The 24,400-nt window shown below is 42.0% G+C and overlaps 1 long non-coding RNA gene across 2 annotated transcripts in view; it reads right to left on the reverse strand.

Moving 5' to 3' along the window:
* LOC102376049 overlaps positions 1-22,861 on the reverse strand; it is a 68,745-nt gene extending 45,884 nt beyond the window's left edge. The window contains exons 1-3 of one of the 2 annotated variants that reach the window (XR_003095725.1): positions 22,164-22,860; positions 13,640-13,699; positions 12,977-13,138 (exon numbers count right to left, since the gene is read on the reverse strand). This is a non-coding gene — a long non-coding RNA (uncharacterized LOC102376049). Of the gene's footprint in view, positions 1-12,976; positions 13,139-13,639; positions 13,700-22,163 lie in introns of both variants that reach the window. The other variant, XR_003095726.1, reaches the window with a different exon arrangement.
* Positions 22,862-24,400: the final 1,539 nt, after the last annotated feature.

Consider the following 24,400-nt stretch of genomic DNA (forward strand, 5'->3'; position numbering starts at 1 on the left):
CATATTGTGTATTCTCTGGATTTTGTAGCATAAAACTCTTTAGTCATTTTAGGAGACCCAAAGGAAAGTCCAACAAACCATGAGCCAGTGACAGTTTTACTGGTAATTTTTGTCTATCAATATCAGTCCTAGTTATTTAAAGGAGGTAAATAAGCTGTATATAAAAAATGATCTTATTAGAAACCATTATTTTAAAAGGTTGATCCCACGTATATTAAACTCTTGAAAACCTGTTCTACACAGTTGACCAATTTAAAGAAGCTCCTGCTGATGCACAGAAGAAGGAGTTTGCAGATATCATTAAACATCTTCAGATGAGGCTGCAGGTAGCCAAAGCCTTCCTTAATGAAAATTTAAAGAGAGCAGATGAAAATGGTATTCCTTCAATCCAACACGACACTGAGGTAAGGACATTCTATTATAACCAAGATCTAATTTAGCACTAAAGAGGTGTTGTTTGTTGATCAGGATTTACTGCCTGAAGTGAACTGTTAGGCTTGTGACTCGCAATATAATTATTTCTACAATATACTATACTGGCACTTAAATATATTTACTAGACAGGACAATATGTTCAGTTGTTTTTGAATGTGACATAAACCACCTAAAGCGAAAAAAAATTAAAAAATGAGCGTGTCTGAGCCATTTTTACCTCCCACTGTTGAGGGGGGAAAAGAGATTCACAATGGCATGCACATATTTCAACAACAGGTTACAGAGACTATCAGAATAAGAAGTGGTACAAAAAGAATAAGTAATTTTTGTGTGTTTTCCTACCCAGGAATTTTAATGAATTTATCCCAGAGGGGTATCAGCATGTATAAATCTGAAGGAAAAGAGGGCCCTGAGCACCTTAGAAGTTCAGTTCTTGAAATGAGAGTGGTATCATTACCTCATGAAAACCCGTTACCACAAAAAGTATTGACAAGCTAGTGTGCATTAAGAGAGCATGAAGAATAACCAAAAGACTGACCAGGAAAGATTAAATGAGTTAAATATGTATAGTTTGGCTTACTGACAGCTAAGAGGAATATCACAGTAGTCTAAAGATACTTACTTAATAACACTATGGAAGGAATGAAGGAATAGGATTATTTAAGAAGGTACAAAGGGACATAACTAGGAGTAATAGGATGATATTAAGGAAGGAAAAATTTCCTGACAGTGAGATCCATTAGGCAGTGAAATAGTCTCCCCAGAGATGCTCCATCACTTTGGCCATTTAACCTAGACATACAAAACACTAGAAAATATGCCATGTGAAACAATTTTGCATTGGCAGGGAACTGGACTGGATGACCTAAAAGATACATTGCTAATTTCTGTGATTGTGTTATCTTAACTCTGATTTTCCTGGCTTGAGTGGTGAAATCATTGTTATTTGAATGTATTTGTTTTCTCTGGGTCTAGTCCAGCTCTGAGGCTAGGTACAGACATTCAAAAAGCATGAGTCTAATGCAGTCGAAATCACACATTTTCTGTAAGCCACCTAGTTTAGATGGGTAGCAAACAGAACACGTATTTGCCCTTTGGTGGAAGGGCAAATCTTAGCCTGGGCTCTTCCATTTTTACACCAGTCAATGTGTACTGAACTTTTGTTCTGTTACAGGTAGAGACCGGCTTTGTGTGCTGAACTTCTGTTATGGGTATAGACCAGTTTCTGATCACTTATACCAGTAAAAGTGTAATGGCTGTACCTGGCCCACAGTGTAGCCAACAGAAGTTTTCAGAGGTAGTTTCAAAGTCTTTGTCAGTGTCACCATCTTAGTTTCCTGTTTTAAGAGTTTTATGCTGCAAAAGCCCAACCATTCACTGATTATGACTGTATTACTTAACCAACATACCAGAACAACTCAGTATTATATAAATATTTTTAACCCAGCTTTACACTTAAAGCCATTCAGAGAAACACATGTTTGCCTCTGGAACCATTCTGGTAAATGTGCACTTGTTTTCAGAAAAATTACTTGTCGTGAAGCTAAAGACCAGAAGAGCAGAGGCTTAATAAAGAAGGAACTTCCAAATGAGTTGTACCTCAAAATAGCTGATAACAAAAAAAAAGTTATTTGGTTATAGATTAATTAAATAAATACTTTCTGCAAATTAAGCCAAAAGATATTTTAAAAAATGGCAGAGCCCTCCTAAAGAAAGTCCCCTAATGTAGGCATGCAGCTCATGAAAAAATAAACTGTTACAGCAATTAGTTTATCCACTGATCTAGACTCAATTATATTTATAGCGAACTAAATAAAAATAGGTCTATAACATGGGTCTTTTTAAAAATAATAATTGACTGCAATAAGGACAAAGAGTGCTGTTGCCCTTAAATATATAACTACCCTGAAGGTAGAATATACCTATTTTGCAGAAACTGGGCATGTCTACATGTGAAAATTAATGCAAAGCAATAAACTCTAGGGAGTCAGCCCAGAGCTACTCCAACCCAACTCAATGTGCTGTGGAGGGGCTGACACAGGAATGGGGGTGCTCCAGTGTGGGGGCTAGCCAGCAGGCAGCCCCCGCACTGCAGCACCCTCATGCTCCAGCCCTCCCCATCAGCAGCTACGTGTGCATTATTGTGCAGTAAACAACACCGCCACATGATAGTATTTGTGTTTACAAGTACTAACTTGCAGCAATATTTATTAGTTTACCTTGACCTAATAGGGCCTCATGTGCACATGCAAAGACTTTCCTGTGGAGCTAATTAGGCAGCTCTGCAGTAAACATCTCATGTGAATGCACCCATTCAGTGTTAGCCATTGTCCTTCCAAGGATGAGTATTCCTGTGAAAGACAAGGTATATATTAAAGCCCCAGGACTGTGTTTTTGGTACTTTCTGTCTATACTGCTTCAGGCTGTGAACTTGTCAGATTTCATAACTTAAGTAGGGTCAGTCTGGGTTAGTACTTAGATGGGTAACTCCAAGGAAATGCACTTGCAGCAGGACGTGTGTTTTGGTATTAGAATAAACACATTTCTTTTTCAGTCTTTTCCAATGCCCAAGCATGATGTTTGAGGACACTGTCCTGGTAGGGGTATGTCTTCTACCCGCGACATGAAAGGAAGATTGTCAGCACATATGGGTCTGAAGGACCACATTTTCAAAGGGCATTCAATCTGGCCTAACTTAAATGCAAACATACTCATTTAAATGACAAAATATACTAGCGCAAAACTGATTTGCACATGTAAATTCTATCCAGTTTGCTTGCATGTGGCAATACAAAAAAATGTCATGTTCTATTTGCTTGGGCAGAATACAACACAAAGGTGGCACAAAATATTAAAAAGATTAACACTACTGACATCTTTTTGGATGAGAGTAGATCAAAACTTGATGTTCAGTCCAAGTCTATAAGATGAAAGAATATTAAAATCATGCTCTTGAGCCAAGACCTTGTATACCAACTTTCAGCCCCACTCACATTTTCATAGCAAAAATATTAGTCACTAAAATAAGGGTAGATAATGAAATCGTTGCCCAACTGTAACTCTATTGCCAAGAATTTTAAATTGTAAGTTAACCAATTTCTTCTGTAAAGTTCACACAATAAATAAAATTCAGTGTGAAAAATAGAGCCTTTTATTCCTTTGTCAAAATCTGATCACAGTAAACTACAGATGTTAAAAGACACTGTAGTTCAAAGAATTAAAAAAAGAATCTTATGGGGTTTGTATGAAGAAAAGAGTTTTAGAGAATAATATGGGAAATATTATAATGCCATTATATAAATCATTGGCACATCTTCACTTTGAATACTGTCTTCAAGTTTGGTCATCTCATCCCTGAAAAGAGATAGCAGAAATAGAATAGCTCCAAAGAATCTCAATAAAAATGATGAAAGGCACAAGGGAGGGGAATTTCATGACAAGAGATTAAAAACACGAGGACTATGCTGTGCCTCAAGGGAGGTCCAACCTCCTGGGGAGTGTGAATAGTGTTTGCACCACTGCCTTCTCAGTGGACAGAGATGGTCTTTTGGCATGTATTTGAGGCCTTGCCATTCTTGATGCTGTGTTATGGATGGTATGAGCCATTCTGTTGAACTTGTTCTCTCAAGTTACTTGGTCTCTTTTGGAAATTCCCACATTAGTCCAAAGAGCTTTCATTCCCTCCCAATGGGTTTGCACACTGGGGTCCAGTCTTGATTGAGGCCTCCTGACACCCCCACAATATAAATATTAACTATCTCCATGCTCAAACCCAAGTAATGGCCCAGTAAAATGAATAAAATTCTTAATGCTTTCCCATACTGCAAGACAAAATTAACAGGAACCATGTGAAAATAGATAATAGGCATCACTTTTTTAAACAATGTGTGGTTAATTCATGGAACTCATTGCTGTAAAATATTATTGAGATAAATAGCATAAAAAGATGTTTACACGTTTTGACCTCTACTGGCATGCAGATAATTTCAGAAGTTGCATTAGGGTTAGAGTGGGTGAGATTCAACATCCTGCATTATGCTGGAAATCAAATTAGATGAACATGCTGATCCTGTCTGGCCTTTAAAAAAATCTATGCAAGTTTTACTAGCGAGTGTTCCATTACACTGGCTAGTTGTCTGAATAGTTCATGTCATAAGATAGACCCCAGCTGGTATCAGGAAGATAGTGTCTCCATAAATCAGTGAATATATAAGTGTACCGTGAACAGAGGTACTTTTCTTCCGAATCATCTTCCTCAGAATCATCTAATACTGGTCTCTGTCAGAGTCAAGACACAATACTTAATGAACCAATGGTCTGTTAGGTGTTGTATGTCCCATTATTCCTGCAGTAAATGCTGTGTAGCACAGAAATACTGTGCATGGGAGGTCAGTGGCTATCTGACTGTTATTTTGGCACAGGCATGGAGCCCCTGTACATAGAAGCTCAGGGAAAAGAAAGCTTTTTGCAAATCCTGGTTCCAATTTTGAAATAGATGGGGAGAATGGGAGGATCTAGGATTTTAGAAGCACGGGGGAACAGCAGATAATACCATGTTACAGGCTGACTATGGGGGAGGATGGGAGTGAGGAAGCCCAGGGAGGAGAAGTCAGACACAGAACAGGGACCCAACTTCTGCTGCAGACACCACCATCATCCTTGGTGAAACTCAAGCAGCTAGCAGCTCCTCATAAATAAAGCTCCCAGGTCAGTGGGGGAAACCCAGGGGAGGTCAGGAAGGGAGCAAATGCAGGAAGAGGAGCCTGCCTGCCACTGCTACTGTCCCCAGTCAAGCTCAGTACCCCATACAACCACTCCCTCTAGCCCCCACTGGAATAAGGCAGGAGAGTGGTCCTGAAGCACCCTCTGTGCCCAGTAGGATTGTGCAAAGCTTCAATAGCCTATTCGATATAGAGGAGATTTGGCCCAATTCGGCAGCCAAACCTCCATATCCAAATTAATTTGAGAGACCCATTAAAAGGTCCAAATCAAATCAAAAACCTCCAAATTGATTCGGAGAGATTTGGAGATTCGGAAGGCTTGCAACAGGTTCTGACGTGGTTCCAGATTCCAATGGGGGGTTCCACTTTATGAGGCTGGACGCCATGGCCTCCAGCTGGTTAGTCTGTTGCAGTGGGTGGAGGGGAGGAGGGAAGGGGCATGGGAAAGGGCAGATTAATGACCCCACAGTAAGGGAGGAATTGGGGCTGAGGCTGGGGCTGGGGCTGGGGGGCATGGCACTCGGGCTGCACTCCATAGGGCGGGTGGAGCCAGAGCTGCACTCTGGGTGGCAAGTCCCCACTGCCGGGCTGCACTCTGTAGGGTGGGTGGAGCCAGAGCTGCGCTCTGGGCTGCAGCTGGGGCTAGCTGCCCAGAGCGCAGCCCTGGCTCTGCCCACCAAACAGAGCACAGCCCAGTAGCAGTGTCTTGCCACCCAAAGCACAGCCCTGCTTCCACCTGCCCCATAGACTGCAGCCCAGCAGCAGGTGGCTGGGGCTAGCCTCCCAGAGCACAGCCCAGTCTAGCCCACCCCATGCAGATCTGAGGTCATACACCCGTTCCCATGCCCTCCTGCACCAGTGGTGAGAACTGCCAGAGGAGCCACCAGAAGAGCAGCTCCTGGACTGGCAGCGCTCAGTGGTGCACAGTGGCAGGAGCCCCCCTCCCCAAGTTCTGTGCCTTTCCGCCCCAGCTGGGCAGCTTGTCCCAGCCCCAGCCCCAGCCCCAATCCCTCCCTTGTTGTGGGGGCATTGATCTGCACCCCCACACCCTTTCTCTCCCCCCTCCACCCACCACAACAGACTTACCAGCTGGAGGCAGCTGTGTCCAGCGTCATCGAGGACTGCCTGTATAGTCTATGGCCAAATCTCTGAATTGGCACTGAATCTCCAAATCTGAATCAGCCAAATCAAGTTGGGACAGTGATTCGAATTACCAAATCAAATCACTATCCCTGCGAATTGGCCAAATCCGAATCTGAAGCAAATATTGCTTCACGTAAGCCTAATGCCTAGGTCAGCTGGGAACAGCAGTGGTGATGGGTGGTTACCCGCTTCCTGCTCTTGAGAGGTACCAGCTGTGGGAAGTGCACAGAGTACAAGACAAGGATGAGAATGGCAGTAGTACACAAGTGACTACTCCCTGCCCAACTCTCCTGGATTTCCCCCACTATCTTGGGGGCTTTGTTGGGAACAACCCTATGGCTTCATATGTTCTATATGATGCTGGGGTAGAATCTTCTATTCCATCACCAGGAAAATGACAGGATTGGGCTGCAGAGCCAAGCCTTTTCATAGGAGCTAGGCAACCTCCACTGGTGGGGAGAGGTGTGATTGGGCCTTCTAGATTTGGGGAGTGATTTACAAGATAAAAACAAAGTGAAAATGATCAAAACAGTTTCCTAAACTAGTGTTTTTACCCCAGCAATCTATAAATATATATAACGATTTAATACATATGTAAAACAAGCACAAAATACACGCTGTTATGATTCCTGAATGTTTATAACAGTTAGCAGCTTAGATTTTGAATTATTTCTTTTTGGGGCATGAAGCACAGTGGAAAAATGCATATTATTCATAAAAATGATTGTCCTGTTCACTTGTATACCTATGCAATTTATTCTGTAACAGCTTTTTACTTCAAAGAAATCACTAGCTAATGACATCTCAGACTTAAAAAAATCCACTTATTCACAATCCTGTCCCTGAGGGAATTCCAGTGTGTTATCAGAAATTTTTCCAAAGATCATTAACAGATATTACAAACCAATTGAAACTGAGTATTTTCTTTGCAAATTACTTTTAACTTTAGAGCTATTGAAAAAAAAGACATTGAGTGATTTAATTTACTTAATCTGTCTATAGATTGCAGCTATGTGCATATTCTGTGATTGCATTTCCAACAAAAAGCATATATAACTATCCCTAATAGAGATATTTTTCTAAATTATCATACTAGATCAGTAAGATCTGTTAAAATATTAATGTTTACTTTTTCATTTAGAAAATTGCACTGAAAAAAATGGGCACCTTTACTTTGTTGATAGATTAGGAATAACAACACAGCATCACACTTACTTTACCTGCTATTTTAATTAAAACTCTCCAATAATCATCAAATTAGTATATCCTTTGAGGATGGATTTTTTTCACTGATTTAAAAAAAAACCATATTTTTATTAGGCTATGGAGCCAATATTTTTCATTATAGACACTTCCACTCATCCACTCATACTGAGCCTGTACTTATCCTGTACCAAACCCGAGGAACCCAGCTAGGAGTAAGGGGCCCCTGTGGACAAGAATGGAGAAAGGAGTCTTATTCCCTTATTGTGAATTCAGCCATTGCTAAATCCTCATTCTTCAAGAATCAGTGGCAAACAGATCTGCACAGTGGTCCATCTGCGCTGACCCATACTCTGTTCTACCACCTCTGCTCCTGATGCTTCCCAAGCCCACCACTCTCCTCCGAACTCTGCTGCCCCGGGTCCCTAAGGAAACAAACTTCAGACATGCAGCAGTTATGACTAATTCCTTCCCACAAAGAGGAAAGAAGCCATTGTATTTGATCACCTTCCTCCTACATGTGATCAGCTAGATCTGCAAAGAGAGGTCTGGCCCCAAAGTGGAATCAGCAGCTCTAAGTGAGGGGCCTGTGTTCCTTACACAATCCTTTGGGAGAGTCGGGGGCTCAGAATGAGATTTGCCACAGTCACATAAACTAGCCTACAGGAAAGGCTGAAGTGGGGAGGGGATAAGGGTGTGGAATATAGTGCCACTCACCAAAGTCAGACTAAACTGCAGGCTGCCACTTAAGTCTTTTCTGCATGTGTGGTGTTCATTCATCTGCATGTTCTGTTGCAAGAGGCTTTGCAGTAATGACCCAGCATTAGTGGCACTGCAGGTTTGTGGCTACTACTACAAAATCCTAACTGCTTCTTATGAGACCTGTTTACTTGTGTTCATAGGGACACCTCCTCTTCTTACCACCCATTAGCTTGGCAAATGCCAATATATCAAGAGAAAACCAAATCCCATAACACTTACTAACAGCTTTCACTTATATTTTACGAAGTGCATCACAATAGCTCAGACATGTCAGACTTCAGCTTCAGACCCATTTTTCCCCTCAAGATTTGAAAGAGACAGGTTTTATTGTTCATGATTTAACAGATGTTGACACCCTGGGATATTGAGGTTTTCTATATATTGAAACATTAGGTATAACATAGGCATCCATAACACAAGCATATCCATAATTGTGGCTCAGACTAGACCTGGGATTTCCCTTGCCAGCATTCAGAGCTAAGTTGTCAGCTAAGGGACTAGCACGGCTCCACTGATGTCTGTGGTACAACAATGATTTACAACAACTGGGGATCTGCCCACAATCTCCGTCCTTACTGCATCACTGGCACCTTTACGGAGCATCCCAACACATTTGTCAGTTAAAGCCTCGTGTGATAGTCAGCCAGATCCCCAACCAGTATAAGTTGACTTTGTTCTATTAAAACCACTAAAGCTATGATAATCTGATTAGAATCAACTTCAGATCTATTTTTTATTTACAATGCATATGTGTTTCCTTTTGGAGCAGAATGAAAACTGCCAACTAATTTCAGGTGAATACAACCATCAAATGAAGTGAATTTCAGCTAGTGCCAGACTGTGCCAAATTAGAGTGGTGTAACAGAACTGAAAACCCTTGGTTTACAAATCCTTTGATGCATCCAACCTTCCTGTACTAATATATATAATCCTATGTACATTCACATTTTTTTTTCTAAGGAACATTTAATGAGCCTATTTTTAAAAGAATAGATTATCAGGAGATCAAAATCAATGCTGATAACATAAATACAGTTTCTTACACTTCAAACAATTGTCCAGATCCATTTTTATTTCCAGTAACTTTGACACTTAACACCTATGAAAAGTATTGTGCTATGGTAACTTTATACACAGATCTGACATATGGAAGGAAACATGTATTTTCTTAGTATTCCATTTCTAATGCTTGTTAACATTTCATTTTCATTGAAATTTTCCATCCTCCTCAAATTCTATCATTATCACCCACAGTAAATGGAGGTGTAGTAAATATTAATTCTTAAGTTAACTAGAGACAGGTAATGCACCCCAGAAATAAACAAAAGTCTGATAGGTTGTGTCAAAAGGATCTCCTGTTGATATTATTATTTGTTAAGCATTGACAATGTGCTTAGTTCTGCTGATTAAGTTCTACTGAGGAAGTTCTACTGATTAGCTTCTAAGGACAACATACTGTACTACAAAGAAGATACCTGACAGCTATCTAGACTCTCACTTTCAAGGCTTACATAGCAAAACAATTATGCACCAGTTATGCAGGTTTTTATGAGAGGAAAATGTAGAAAATACATAATCTGAGTAAATATCATGACATTTGTATTCACTAATTTTCTCATTCCAAATCTCTCACTCCAGCACGTTCTGCCAACCTCAAAGTTATCCTAAGATTTGAGTAAGATCTAAAGCTTCAAGCCTGCAAAACACTGAAGGTTTTAAATATTTCCAGCATCATATGGTATTAAAGTTGAGAAGGCATGCCAACTTTTGCAGTACCAAACAACCCACTGGAATCACTAGGACTCTCAGAGTGGTAAGGTACTTATAAGGATAATGGAATTGGGACTCAAAATGAACAAAACTATGTAAGTATCAAGGGCATCCAAGTTTTCCACTACCACCACAACATAAGTCAGTAAGTATCAATTGGTTGTATGCTCCCTGATATCAACCCAGCCTTAAAAAAATTATAATCAAGTATTTTGGTGGGAGGGAGTGGCAGATTGCATGTCTCCTGTCCTCAGGCTGCTGTGGACCACTGTCTTCCATGGGGTCATAGCAGTTGGTATGCCATTTCTGTGCATGGCTGGGAGACCCCTGATGCCATGGGATCTCCTAAGGGTGGGTGAGTTAAGCACCTGCTTTATACCCATTTTACACCATTGTAAAGGAGTCACAACATGATTCTCTCTGTGTTATTGCTTTACCAGCTACATAAAGGTCTCTACATACAATGGAAATAATGATTGGGAGTTAGTGCAAAAATCACTGGCCATACACCATAATGTGTCAGGATGCAGCTGAACAGGTACTGTTTACCAAACCCTATGACAGTGTCTACATCTTCTAGTTACAACACAGCATAAAATCCTATGAATGAATATGGGTTGTAAGTAGCTAGACTGGCTGGGCCCCTGTCCTGCATAGTTCAGTCTTCTTCCTAGTTTACTGCACTTAGCTTAAGGAAATGACACAGTGGGCACATTTACATGAGATGCTAAAAGCTCAGTAGACTAATTTACTGTGCATTAGCACATCACAGCAAAAGCTGTGCTAATGCACTATTGTGCAGTAGAATTAGTCTACTGTACATTAATGTCACTTAAAAGACACGCGCCAGTGCTACTGCGCAGTAGCATCAGTTACCACACATTAAGTTAGTACCTGTTATTACAAGTACTAAACTTAATGCACAGTAATTACAGCATATTAATGCACATGTAGACAACCCCAATTAATATAGCTAGAGAGCCTTTAATCCCTGTCAGCTGGCTGTTGAAACTGGCTGGGAAGTACACAGGAATTTACACAGTTTACATGTTCAATGTGTAATAGGACAGTTATGTCTTTCATACCTTTGTTATACATTGAATACAATTCAATTCTAATGATTTTATAAGAAAACCAATCACCAGTGACCACACAGATGTGCACGCAGATGTACCCTATTTCACTGCTTTGGCATGTGTACCGATTAGTTGACTGTTTATTATTGAACCTCCATTAAAGGCTCCCTATGCTTCTGGGTCACTTGACTTATCATGTTCCAGGTGTGAGCTACAAGAGCCTTTGAAATCCTTCCTCCTTATACAGCTGGCACCTAACAAAGCATGGTACTATCTTTTAGAAGGAAGAAGGAAGTGGGGAACTTGTTTAGAAGCTAAGACCTTATTAAACTAAGGAAAAGTGGGGCGTGGGGCTGGAAGAAAAGAAAGGCCTGCTCAGGGCTGAGATCTTATTGAGCCAAGGTTTTACTGAAGCCTTATCAAGACAGTGTCAGGGGTACAGGGCCTCTAGCCTATCTGACCACATGCACTTAGGAGAACACACACTAGTCAATGGCCAACTTTGTAGTTTGCACACTTCCCTAAACCCAGTCCATCTGTTTTTTCATAGCTAACTTAAGAAAGGTCAGTTTTTACATAATAACTTTTGGGCAGAAACCTTTGTGTGTGCACATGTGGCTCATATTTTAGAGCTAATTCTGTGCTGATATTTATTTCATGCTATCCCCATGATTTCAATGCGGCATCATAGGGGTGTAATTCATGACTGAGTTTAGTGCAGGGGTGGGTAAAATATAGCCTATGAGCCAGATCCAGCCCACCAAGCCATTCTATCCAGCCCACAGGGCACCTAAAAAGTTTAGAAAATTAATATTTATCTGCTCCTGGTTGCCTGTAAAGCGGTTCCCGGCTGCATCACTGAACTGCAGGAGCATGGGGCCACACCAGTACCCCAGGGCCAGGAGCAGGAGTGGGTGTGTGTGTGTGTGTGTATGGTGAGTGATGTACAGTGTGTGTGTTCATAGGATGACTCCCACATGCATACCCTATCATACACATGCACCCACACCCCCCTCGCACTGCCATACATGCAGACCCCACCCCCACCCCCCCTCACACACTGCAGCCACCCTCCCCCACCACAGCCCCCCCAACCTACACCCACCCCCATGCCCCCTACCCCCTTACTCCCCAAATATACAAAAATAAGACTACCCATGTGGCCCTTGACAGCTTGCCAAAACTCAGTAAGCAGCACTCCACCTGAAATAATTTCATGCCCCTGGCTTAGTGTATTAATGAGTAAATCCAATCCCCTTCTCTACCACTGCCCAGAGCCTCCAGGCAGCTCTTCTGCTGTTCAAGATAAACTGCATGTATGGAAGCTACACAGAGAGAACATATCTGTACATCATCCTAGAGTGAGCAGGAGAGGACAACACATGGACAGTCTGGGAAGAGGTTCCAGAACCAACAGAACTACCATTGAATGGGATTCAATGAGAGCCCCCTCTACAGGTAATGCAAGACATCACACTAATATAAAGTCATGGAATGAGGTGGGAACATCACTGACCTGGGTGGAAAATTTCTCCCCATTTATCCAATTTGTATCTCCTATCCCCCAAGCTTAGGCAGGAATTTTTAAGCCAGATTCCTATATCACCAATAATTTAGTATTCAATAAATTCAATAAATGCAGTCTTTCTCTCTTGATCATGTATTTAACTAACTTTTATAATTGGCTGAACAATAGATATCATTCACTGAGTATGGTATCACTTAGAAATACACTGATCTGAATAAGGACTTCTAGAAAAGAAGGACCCATCATGAGACAGAAAGATAGATATTGCATAAAATTCTGTGCGACTCAATATTTGCATTTTAATACTTGATTGTTTTAAACAACAAATGGAAAAATACCTGAGTAAGAGGCACCTGCTTTTGACTCCAAGAAAAAGCAGGACTCACCACATGCCTTTGGAAGAACCTCTTTCTCTCTATCTTCTTGTACGCCAGAACTGTCTTCAGTGCATTACAGTCGGGCTTTTATACTCAGCCCTAATTTTCCCAGAAGGCACAGATCTTAAAAAAGAAGCACAGACTCTTTTATACCGTGTCATAAAAACGGATACACACTTAAATATAATCATGTTAAAGATAGATGAACTAATTCAGTTAAAATAAACACATCCTTTCCCTCCCCTCCCCACCAAAGTTTCAGCCAAAGCTTAAACTAAATCCTAATCTAACCTTTACTAAATTTGGAAAAAAATTAACTTCCCTTCAGTCCCCTGCTATTTTTCTTTTTCTGACCCTCTGTATTTCTAAATTTCAATCAAAACAAAGAATGGGAGAAGCTAGGCCAAAAGAGGTTGGCTTTGCAATATTTCTGGCCCAAATGGAAGCAGGAAATGCTAAACATCTTGTGTGGAAGGCTATTCTCATAAGGTTTATAGCCTATTTTTTCTCCAGCAAAAGCAGTGAGGTTCCAAACATATGGGCATATATCCTGACCAAGCCTCGTTTGAGCTTCATCCAGAATTAAATCATACCCACATTGCATTGAGGAACAATGTGACCTACCAAGGCAAAATCCTGGTTCCTCTTTATTCAGATGAGGGAGTACAGCAGCACAGTTCAAAACTGTTAGAATAATAAAGTCACAGAGTTAAGCACTGGAAAGTCAGGGACAACCCCAGTTAAGGTTGTTCCTTCACAAACTTGAGTCAACCCTCTTTGTGAGTGGGCATTCTCAGGCAGTATGATGGTAGGTCTCCAATGCAATCTTAAGCAACATTGGATATTGGTATCATACTGGCAAATAACTCAATGTGGGCTGCCTCTGTGAGAAGATGAGTAAATATTTAAGTAATCACCCGACACAAAGCTTCATTCTGCTCCACCCAGATTGCTACCAGTTCTCAAACGACAAGGTTTAAAACTAACTCAGGAATATTTAGTCAGTGCCCACAGTGTTGACTTGTTATGAGAGCAGTACTAGGCCTGGTAAGCTCAGCCTCTCATTTTGTTAGTAAGAGTACAGGAGGCTCAAGGAGCAGAAGTGCCTTGTTAGGTTCACCAGTGTACAAGGGGACCATGTTTTGCTATAGGTCTTAAAGACATGCCATATGCATACAGATGGGAAATACAGACCTACTCTTTTCCTCTTCCATGTTGAAGTTTATTTCCCCTTTACATGTCTATCAGTTTTCTAGCCATCTGTATGGCCACTTTTAGGCCCTTCTTTTACACTCAGAATGTGTAAGCCCATGTGCATAGGCTACATGCACAAGCTCTGGAGAAGATGGCAGAAAGTGAGAGAAGCCCTCCCATATTTCCTGTCTCAATAGCTGAGTGGTTAGGACACTTTTCCAGGAAATGAGACTGGGGTCCTAAGCCACCTCCCCCAAGTAGGATTTGAACCTACATCTTTCTGACTATACTGCATAGTACTTTAAGCGCTGTGCCACTGATTAAGAATTTTAGAGGGGCTTTCCTGTGGTGCTCCATTTGAAGCTGAGCTCCTGTACTTTGTATTTAATAGCTATTGGATAAATCAATTGAGAGGTTCCTACCCTACCGGGAGCAAAGGTTGAAGGTAGAATGCAGGACCTGTTTCCATCTGGGTCAATATCCATTTCACCAGACCCCACACACCCTGAATTGTTCTCCTCCTTCTCCTGTCTGTTCAGGGGACCAGCTTCCAAAGGCATGCCAGACTCTGGACTGGATAATACCTGACCTATAGTTTGGTGTTTAGAGCACTGTGCTACAAGGTTGTAGAGACACATATTGAAATTCCCTCTGGGTGAGGGAGGCCTGTCACCCAGGTCTTCAGCTTCCTGGGTAAGTGGCCTAAAACATGGGAGGGCACCTGTAACAGGGTGGTCTGTCCCTTTGACTAAGGATGAAAATAACACATAAACTGGTATGAGTGATAGGAAACCAGTTCAGATCTGTAACACAACAGAAGTTCAATGCACATAAGCCACTTTCAAAATTACCAAAAAATAATTTAAGATAAACCTGGATGGATGTACAATCAGACTTAACTGATTTAGATTAAATTGGTTTATTGAATCTCTGTCCCAGATCCATAGGCAGCAGAAGGCTGGGGCTAATCGGGTCAGACCCTCCTTTCCCCGGCATACACAGGGCAGTGGGTAGGGCATCAGAGCAAACCAGCCTCAGGCTATGGGCAGCTGCAGCAGGAGTGGGGAGGGGTGCAGACGCAGCCAGGATCTCAGCCTGATGTGTAGATCACTACCCAGCACTGCAGGCAAGTCTATTCTGTGACAGGGAAGGGGTGGGGGACAGATTGAGGCCCCTGTGGTGAAGGAGGGAGTGGGGAAAAGGCAGGGGCAGGGGCAGGGACAGGGGCAGGGGCAGGGGCAGGGGCTGGGGTGATTGGGGCCCTGGCTGGGCTGGATCATGGGACAGTCAAAACCCGGGTGGATCATCCAGGGGTGTGGGGGTCTTCTGCTGCTGTGTGCACCCCAGCAAAGGCCCAGGGGGCACATGCCCCCCAATCTCTGCATGGGGCAGAGGTGGGCTACTGCTGAGCACTGGGTTCTGTGCCCCGCTGCTGCTGCCTCCAGAGCTGCATAATTCCATGTGCCTGCCAGTGCTGCGCTGCGCCATAAACCCTGCCAGCCTAGCAGTGGGACGCACATGGCATCATGCAGCTCCAGAGGCAGTGGCAGCGGAGTGCAGAGCCCAGCATGTAGCGGGCAGCCCACCTCCACCCAGGGCACAGATCAGAGGGGCATATGTCCCTCTGGCCTCCACCAAGGTGCGCATAGTGGTGGGACCCCCCACCCCATGCCTGCACCTGAACAAGCCACATGGGCTCCAACTGTCCCATGACGCAGCCTGGCTGGGGCCCCATTCACCCCAGCCCCTGTCCCTGCCTCTGCCCCACTCCCTCCTTCACCATGGGGGCTTTAATTTGCCGTGCCACGGCCCTTCCACCTCCCCCATGCCTTCTCCTATAGACTTACCTGCTGAAAGGGAGGAGTACATGCATGCTCATACATGCACATGCTCAGCCCTGCCTAAATAATGTTTTCTCCCTCTGCCTTTGCCCAAATCGCGTCCAGATTCAAGTTAACTCACAGTCCTCCAGCATCCCAGGATACTTTGCACCTCCATTACAAGCCGCCCCTACCCCGTGGGCAGGCTAGCTGTCTGCTCCAGCTGAGCATAGAGGCATGCTATAGTGCCCCCCAGCTCCTGACCTGGGCCACTGCAGGCATGTGTCTGCGTTTCCAGAATCAAAGGTGAATGTGTGTTGCTTATCAATTCAATCTACACAATTTAAACTAACCTGCAAAGATTGAATTGATTTAGCCTCAGGCTTTTTGACTGTCTGTACTTAGCCTTTAAGAGGAAACAGTCAGCCCTGTTGAGAAAGCCAAGCTGTGAAGCATTTGGATAATGTAGAAGTGTCCCACTTGGCATGAACGACGCATACCCCTGGCAGCTGGGGTGGCAGGGTGGTGGTGGCAGCCAGTGGGGATCATGGACCGCCAGCAGATGCCACCAGCGGTGGCTGTGGCAGGGTGGCGAGTAGGGACCACCCACAGGTGCTGCCAACAGTGTCGGCGGGGCCTTTTTGTAGGGGGGGCACCGCCATGCTCAGGGGGTACATGTGCACCCACATGCACCCCCTACACATCACCCCTGCCACTTGGAGCTTAAAACTGAAAAGGGAGGAGCAGATAAGGAACAATGTTTGAGGGAGCAGTTTGCAAGAGGGAAGGAAGCAGGCTGTGATTTGAACTGCTTGCTACACCAAGACTGGGGCCAGAGCAAAAGGAGGTTCCCCTCCCAGTGTCTGGGACATAACAGTGGGGATTTTTTCTTGGGTTTTGTTTGTTTCTTTTTTGTTGAAAGGAGTGCAAAACTTGCCTGAAGAGCCAGTAGGCTAGAAAACATACTTATAGCCCTCCTATTCCTTCAGAATCCATCACTGGCTGGCCGTGTATTTTTGGCCACCTAGTTTCTGGGGATTTAAAACACCAGTATACATACATAATGGATGTACATAGTCAGGGCCATTCCTGAAGGGGGTGAATCAGGGCGGCTGCCCCGGGCCCCATAGTTTGGGGGGCCCCACAGAGCCAAGCTGGCCTTGTGTCCAGCTGCTCGCCACCCACCCCTCCCTGCTGCCACCGCCTCCATGTCCAGGCCCCGCACAAGCTGATTTGCTATGGCCATCTCTGTACATAGTGCATATGCGCCCAGTAGTCTATAGCCTACTGCACATGCTCAGTCTATGTGTGCATGCTTACGCATCCATCCTGCTGGAGAAATAGAATCACTTTCTGCACATAAGTGGCATTTTCTTATTTATGTGTCTAAAAACTGCTATTTAGACGTTCAAAAGAAACAGAATTTTATGCAATGAGGGTACAAGAAAAGAATAGTCCCTGCTGTGAGGGAAAGCAAGTATCATAGTTGTTACCAACCGCTGAACAGGAGTGCTGAAAGTTTTCAGGCCATTTATAGATGTCATGTTTTTCTAGGTTTAATCTGAGCTACAACAGTCACTATATACACATGGACACCTGAAGTCTGATTAAAATTGACTCCAGTCTGAATTAACTAATCCTCACTGAATGAGGATTAAAATTAATTCAAATTAGGGCAGTCCAAACTAGGCCATTTAAACTGTATTAATTAGCATGTATACACAGTGTTGCTTTTAGGAAAAAGAGGCCTTAGGAATTCGGCAGATGGGCACTGCAAATATCAAACAGGGGAAACTCAGCTGGGTTTTTGCAACACAACAGAGGCTATCAGGCACAAAGTAACACCTTTACAAAATCAGACGTACCAACAACACCTTACCATGACTAAGTATCAATATCCTGACTAAGCCCCCAGCCCTGCCTAAGCACAAGGGCCATTGGTCTGTGAAGAAGGGGGCAAACCTTTTTGCCCCCTCCCCACAACACATTGGCTGAGATGGTCATCAACACTCAAGTCAATTGCACACATTAGGGCTTCTGGAACAACACTTTAGATAACTTTCAGTAGGTTTCCAATAATGTAGCAGTGCTTAAACAGGCTTATTATCACTTTCTAATTATTTCTAACCCAAGTGCTAAGTACATAAGCCCACACACAGAGGCTGTGAATTGGGTCTGTTAAGGGGCTGATGGTCAATGATCATCTATTAACCCTTCATTTGAATAGAAATTTGATTCAAACTGTTAACATGTTGATCAGTTAATATGGTTTAGAAAATGATAAGCATGTCTAGAAATGGCCTTAATGTCCACTCAACTCTTCTGCCAACATGAAGCGGCTGGACACAATCTGACCTCTACCTTTGGAGAGGTGAAAAAAAAAGCCTTCTTACTGTATGTAAGACTTGATATATGCTGAGTCGTTGGGATACCTTAGTAGTAGCATTTAGTGCTGACCATTGCTGTTGACCCTTTTAATTCTTTCTCAATTTTCTAACAGTGTGGGACTTTGTGTCACAGCATCCAAACAACAGAAAAATGCACCTCAGACAAGGGGTAGAAAGAAAAAGCTGCCATAGATCCTGCTGTGGTAAATCCAACAGGTTGAACAGGTGAAATGGACTTGTCAAACATCAGAATTAGTGAGCTGTGAGTCAGGGGAGGATTTGGCCTACTGAATAAGGCAATGCAAAATGAAACAGAACAAAAATCCCATACAATTTAGGCAAAGAGCCCACAATTTCCAATAAGATAAAATCCTCACATTAGATTTCTTTTCCTGAAAGAATTTACTTCCCTTTCAGTGCTTAAAAAGAGTAAAATAAAAAATTACATTCACCTTTGCCTTAATGAAAGGCATCAACATATAACTCCATGAAAAAGCTCATCATGACACCTGCTACTTACAATTATGGGCCAGGGCTTTAGTTGGTGTAAGTCATCTGCTGAGGATTGGTCCCCATATGCTGTTTCTTGAAAACACCTCTTCTTTCATTTTTCTTGCAATATGCAGCTGGTTTAAGGTAACTTTTCCATTTCCAGCATATGGAGCTGAATGATTATGACTATTTGAATTTATTTTAAATTATAGCATATTGAACAGCAAAATAAAGTTAATGTGCTACTATGATTTGGTTTGCTCCTGGTTATAATTATTGATTTAAATGAGGAGTTTCAGTTCTCATAATTAATGTTTATTTAATAAATATATTTTTGTAGTCGAGAGACACCCTTGGTATAGAGATCACATCTTTGTCTGAAAACTGTTTCCCTGCTGATGTTATAAGTAATACCTAACATTACTAGAAATAAGAGAGATTGGCAAAAAATATTTTTTATTTTGTTCATTTTCTTCACTTTCTGCATTTGGCAGCATTTTTTTGTGCATAGCCATTTTGCCACTTCTCTCCTATAATCAACTAAGTGAGACTATTTCCCCCTGCTGTTTGTGTGGATCCGTCACACAGCAGCTAGGGACATAAATATATTTTTAAAGTAGAAAATGTGACAGTGAAGCCACCAGCATCAAAAGATTCAGGGCAAGGTATCGAAACTACGCTCAACTTTTTTTAAACTGAACATATTTCATATTTATGGTGTCCCTTTCACATAAATAATGAGGTAATGAAATAAGTATGAAATTGCAAGAAACATAAAAAGAATTTTATATTTAAAATACCATCTGTGTAACACTCAGCCTAACAATGAAATCATTTCAGAGCCAAAATACCATATTATGCTTCCAGAACAAGTTTTGGATGAGTTATAAGCACCTAGATTGTACAATGAGATAATGTCTGAGTTCAAATGAAGAATGAACACCTGGGTTCAAATTTGGCTTAGATCACAAAGGCAATGAATAGCATATGTGATTTAAACTAATCCCAGTTAAGTATTTTTCCCCTATGTCACAAAAACATCACATATTTTGGTGCAGCTACCGATTTCTTCTAATTGGAAATCTAGGTATAAAGACAAGTGTTTTTTGCAGGTCAGAATTAGAGCATGCTACAACAAATATTGGATATATTTGTAGTACTTAATTTTGCAAAACTGCAACTGACTGTAAAAGGGCTTTTGCCCAATTAAGGAACTCCAATTTTTTTCCCAGGCATGAAAGAGCAAAATAACTTCATCTTCTAACTTCTTATAATTAAAAAAATTATCAGCAAAACCCAGTCTTTGGGTATGGATCCCAAAGCACAGGATTCTCTGGTCTCAAGGTGTTAATAGCTGTGCGATCACATAACTGCAAATCCCAAACTCACAAAATTCAGGAATCAAATCCTCATCCGGGGGAAGCCTCATAGTAGAACTCTACTGAAGCCAGTGAATGTATGTTGATTCATAGCAGCAGAGGATATGTCCACTGGGTTGACTTTTAGCCAACAATGTTGCAATGTATATTCATTTAAATTGTTCTCATCAGTTGCTCCTCAGGTCTAGGACCCCCTCCCACTTGAGGCCTGTCAGAGCCTGAGCCTAGACATCTTTCAGGCATGCTGTAAGACCTTTCTGTTTGGATACAGGGGTATAGGTTGTAGCCGTGCTGGTCTAAGGACATAGGCAGACAAGGTTCTTTGGGTGAATCTGATATCTTTTATTAGACCAATTTAAATAGTTGGAAAAAATGTTTTAGCAGGCTTTCAGGTTTAAAAACCCTTTGTCAGCCTGAGGAAGTCTCTGCAGTTGGTATGTGCTCTTCCTATTTGGATTGGCATTTAGCAAAAAAAGCTAAGATAGGATATTATTTAGGGATGGCTCTGTTTTCTGTTTATAGTCTAGTTATCTTTAAAGTTGTTTTGTTCTCTTGTCCATTCCCCTGTTTTATAAGTTATTCTGTACTCTTATTTTAAGTTATTGTAAGTCATAAGGCAAGGTAGATATGTACCTTTATACACTAAATAAGATCTATATCTATATCTTAGATATAAACCTTAGTTAGTCTATAAGGCTCGGGATAGACATTAAAAAAGCCTGAGCCTGAAATGATTCAATCTTTGCAGGTTAGTCTAACCTGGCTAGGCTGAACCAATTTGTAACACACAGGCATACCCTCTGGACTGAGAAAATGCAGGCAGATGCCTGCACTGACTTATGCTAGAAGCCCGGGTGTGCTAGAGCATTCTTCCCTTCCCTTCCACAATGCTGAGCTGAGTGGGACAGGACACCCTGATTAAGGAGGATTTTCCCTCCACCTTCTGACCAGCCCAGCAGGGAATTGATACCACAGTGTTTATCACCCCTTACGCAGTGTTTATCACCCCATTAAGAAATCAACAGAGGGACATTACCAGCTACCTGTTGATTCTGCCTTTGTCCCATCCACCGCAGTGCGGACCATAGCCAGCATGTAGTCTGCTAGCTAATGCTGATAAGTGTCTGTGTAAGGCAGAGGGGATGGGGCAATCCCTATGCTTAGCAGGGAGTGGGGAGAGGAGGCGGAAGCAGGGGGAAGCCAGGCAGATGTCTGCTATCTCTGCCAAGCTCCAGCCAGGGAACAGGGGGGAGGGGACAGCTCTGCTGTGGAGCAGAGAGCCCCACCCAGCCCAGAGAGCATGCCAGGGTGCTGGGGGAGTCTGGTTTAACTTAAACCAGCAAGGGGTCTGGGACAGACATTGCATAAACTGGTTTGAGCCAAATCAGTTAAGTCTGATACTACATTCAACTAGGTTTATCTCAGACTGGTTTCAGCCATTTTCAAACTGGTTTATGTGCAATGAACAGCCGTTTTGTTACAAGTTTAAACCAGTTTCTGATCACTTAAACCGGCTTATGTGTAATGTCTGTCCCCAGCCTAACTGTGCATGTCTATGCTGCCTTCTGACTGACTTCAGGCTAACATGACTAACTACCACTTTTCATTGCAAGTCACCCTGAGTCTTTTTTTAGGAAGGGCAGCATATAAATTGGAGAGAGAAGGAGAAAGTGAGAGAACAGGAGGAAGGAAGGGAGGGATATGTCTGGCCCTCACTGCGCAGAGCCTGCATTCAACTTCAGCCATAGTCTAAAGCTCCTTATGCACAGATCTCTCACTGATTTAAATGGGAGTTGTGCCCACAGAACAGCTCCTGATTCAGGTCCATATCTATTGTTCTCTTCTTAAAAACTGGAAGTAAAAAAAAATTAGATACCCATGGTGATGCTCACACATAATGGATTCCATCACAGGGGACACTGAAGCATCACTTGGAGAAACAGAGCTTATGAAATCCACAGAGGCAAGGCTGGAGAAACTGGTAAAAGCCTACAAGGAAATAAAGAGATAATTAGGGTTCAATGAGAAGTATAACATATACTAGTCAGTTTTGTAGTTTAATAAAGCCATGCTTAAATGGAATTAATTGACATTTCACCAGGGAGGCCACATTAAATTTTCTTCTAGTGGTAAAGGTCCCCCCCCTATATTTTGCTTAAAGATTGAATCATTAGAACATTAAGTCTAAAAAGTTAAAGTACTGTTTAATAAACAAACTGAAGTGCTGTATGCTGTATCATATGAAGGAGGTACGAGCCAACTGAGAGAGACATTCAGAGGCAATCAAAGGGGATCTGAGCTTAACTAAGCTCTCACATGACAGTCTGGATCATTTCGGATCTCTTCCAATGGAGATAACATGGCATCAAAAGCAGAAAGGCTTTTTTGTTTCTTCCAAGGATGAAAACACAACATCATTAGTCAAATTTACTCTGAACTTCCGCCTCCTCATGTTGATTTGTTCTCAGGTTGAGTAAACATATCTTTCCATCAAGGTAAATAAATGTAAAAGCCTATCAGTAACTTAATTGCTTAACGAATGATGCCGTGTAGGCTGTAACACTGTTTGACTATAGTGTTGAAGTTAACGACCTCTCAAAAACACCTATTATATATCTTGGCAATAAAAATCTATTCTCAGTTGAAACTTTACTTATAAAATTTCAACCCAGCGTAATTATTTTTCTTAGATCTTGGGAGGGGGCTGGGGAAGAAATCACCTTCAGCTGTTTTTAAGATGTATAAATAGAAAATGATATATATTACTTTTAAATGCTTTCTCTTACCACTCCAGAGAAAAACAAAATTTGACAAATAGGTTGAGTCCATAATAAGGTTGAACTGTATTTGATCTATTGGAAACGCCCTAAAATAAAAATAGCAAAGGAACCAAAATGAAAAAAATTCACAGTGATTTTTAGTCTGCAGATGTCAGGTGACATTCTAATCTCCCATGCATAGCACAGGCCTAGCTACATCTGGAAACAGGCATTCTACTGTCCTTGCACACCTATCCCCTTGAATTGAGGGGACCCAAGGGAGAAGGCAGTTGTTCTTTTTAAAATAAAGTAGTTTAATAGAGATGTATTTGAAAACAGCTCTTTGGTGAAAGGATGGGGTGGAGGGGAGGAGTGCATGCCATGCATCTGAGATTAAACTCTGGCTCCTGGTGGGCATACAGATAGAGTGCATGGCTGCCAAACTGACATGGCAGATCAGGCATTGGGAAAAGCTATCCAATTAAAAGAACATGGAGTGATGCAGTAGGTCAGCTCATCTTTACAAGCTATCAAATAAATGATCATCTTCTTCGAAAAGAGTTCTATATTTTGACCATAAACATCCAAGCTACTAAGATGCAAGACAGGTTTAAAAATATGCACTACTACGATGCAAGACAGGTTTAAAAATAGTAGCTTAATATTTATTGTTAATAACAGCAATAATGACTGCTCATAGAGCAGTACTTATATACCACCAAGGGATATAACGTGAATTCCTCTATCAGCTTTTCTCAGCGCAAATGCAGAAACAAAGATTGATTTAGTTTTCCTATTGCCCATTGTACTAAAGAGTTTGGCCTGAATCTCATTGTGCTCAATCAGTTAGCAATGGTGAGAGCATAACCTGGTCAGCCAAATTTGCCTCACTTGCTGTCACCAAAGCCCCAAACCTTCCAGAGGTGATCATCCCTGATAGTATCACTCAGAGGTTTTATTGTCAGGCCTTGTTTTCAGTGCTGTGCATGAATTAAGAATGTAGTATCAGATGATGGGTTGAGAGCTTTCAGCCTGTTGTCAGATACATGGATCTTTAGACACCCTGAACTTAAACTAGACTCAAAACCTGCCTACACATTTGTCTTCCCTCTCTCATTTGCCCAAGCTAAACCTAAATTTGTGCATGCAAGTTTGGGAATTACAAACATTGTGCGTAAAGAAAATGCTTTTGTGTAAATTGTGTGAGTTCTGTACCCTCAATGTATAAATGTCTAACAATACATTAAAATCTTTGACAAATCTTACCTTGTAGATAAGTAACATACTTTTTGAAAAAAAAAATCCATTTACAGCCAAATGACATGCAGAAGTCCTTTGGAGTGACTTTTGCTTT

Source organism: Alligator sinensis, unplaced genomic scaffold (assembly GCF_000455745.1).
Source record: "Alligator sinensis unplaced genomic scaffold, ASM45574v1 scaffold703_1, whole genome shotgun sequence".
Taxonomy (NCBI): domain Eukaryota; kingdom Metazoa; phylum Chordata; order Crocodylia; family Alligatoridae; genus Alligator; species Alligator sinensis.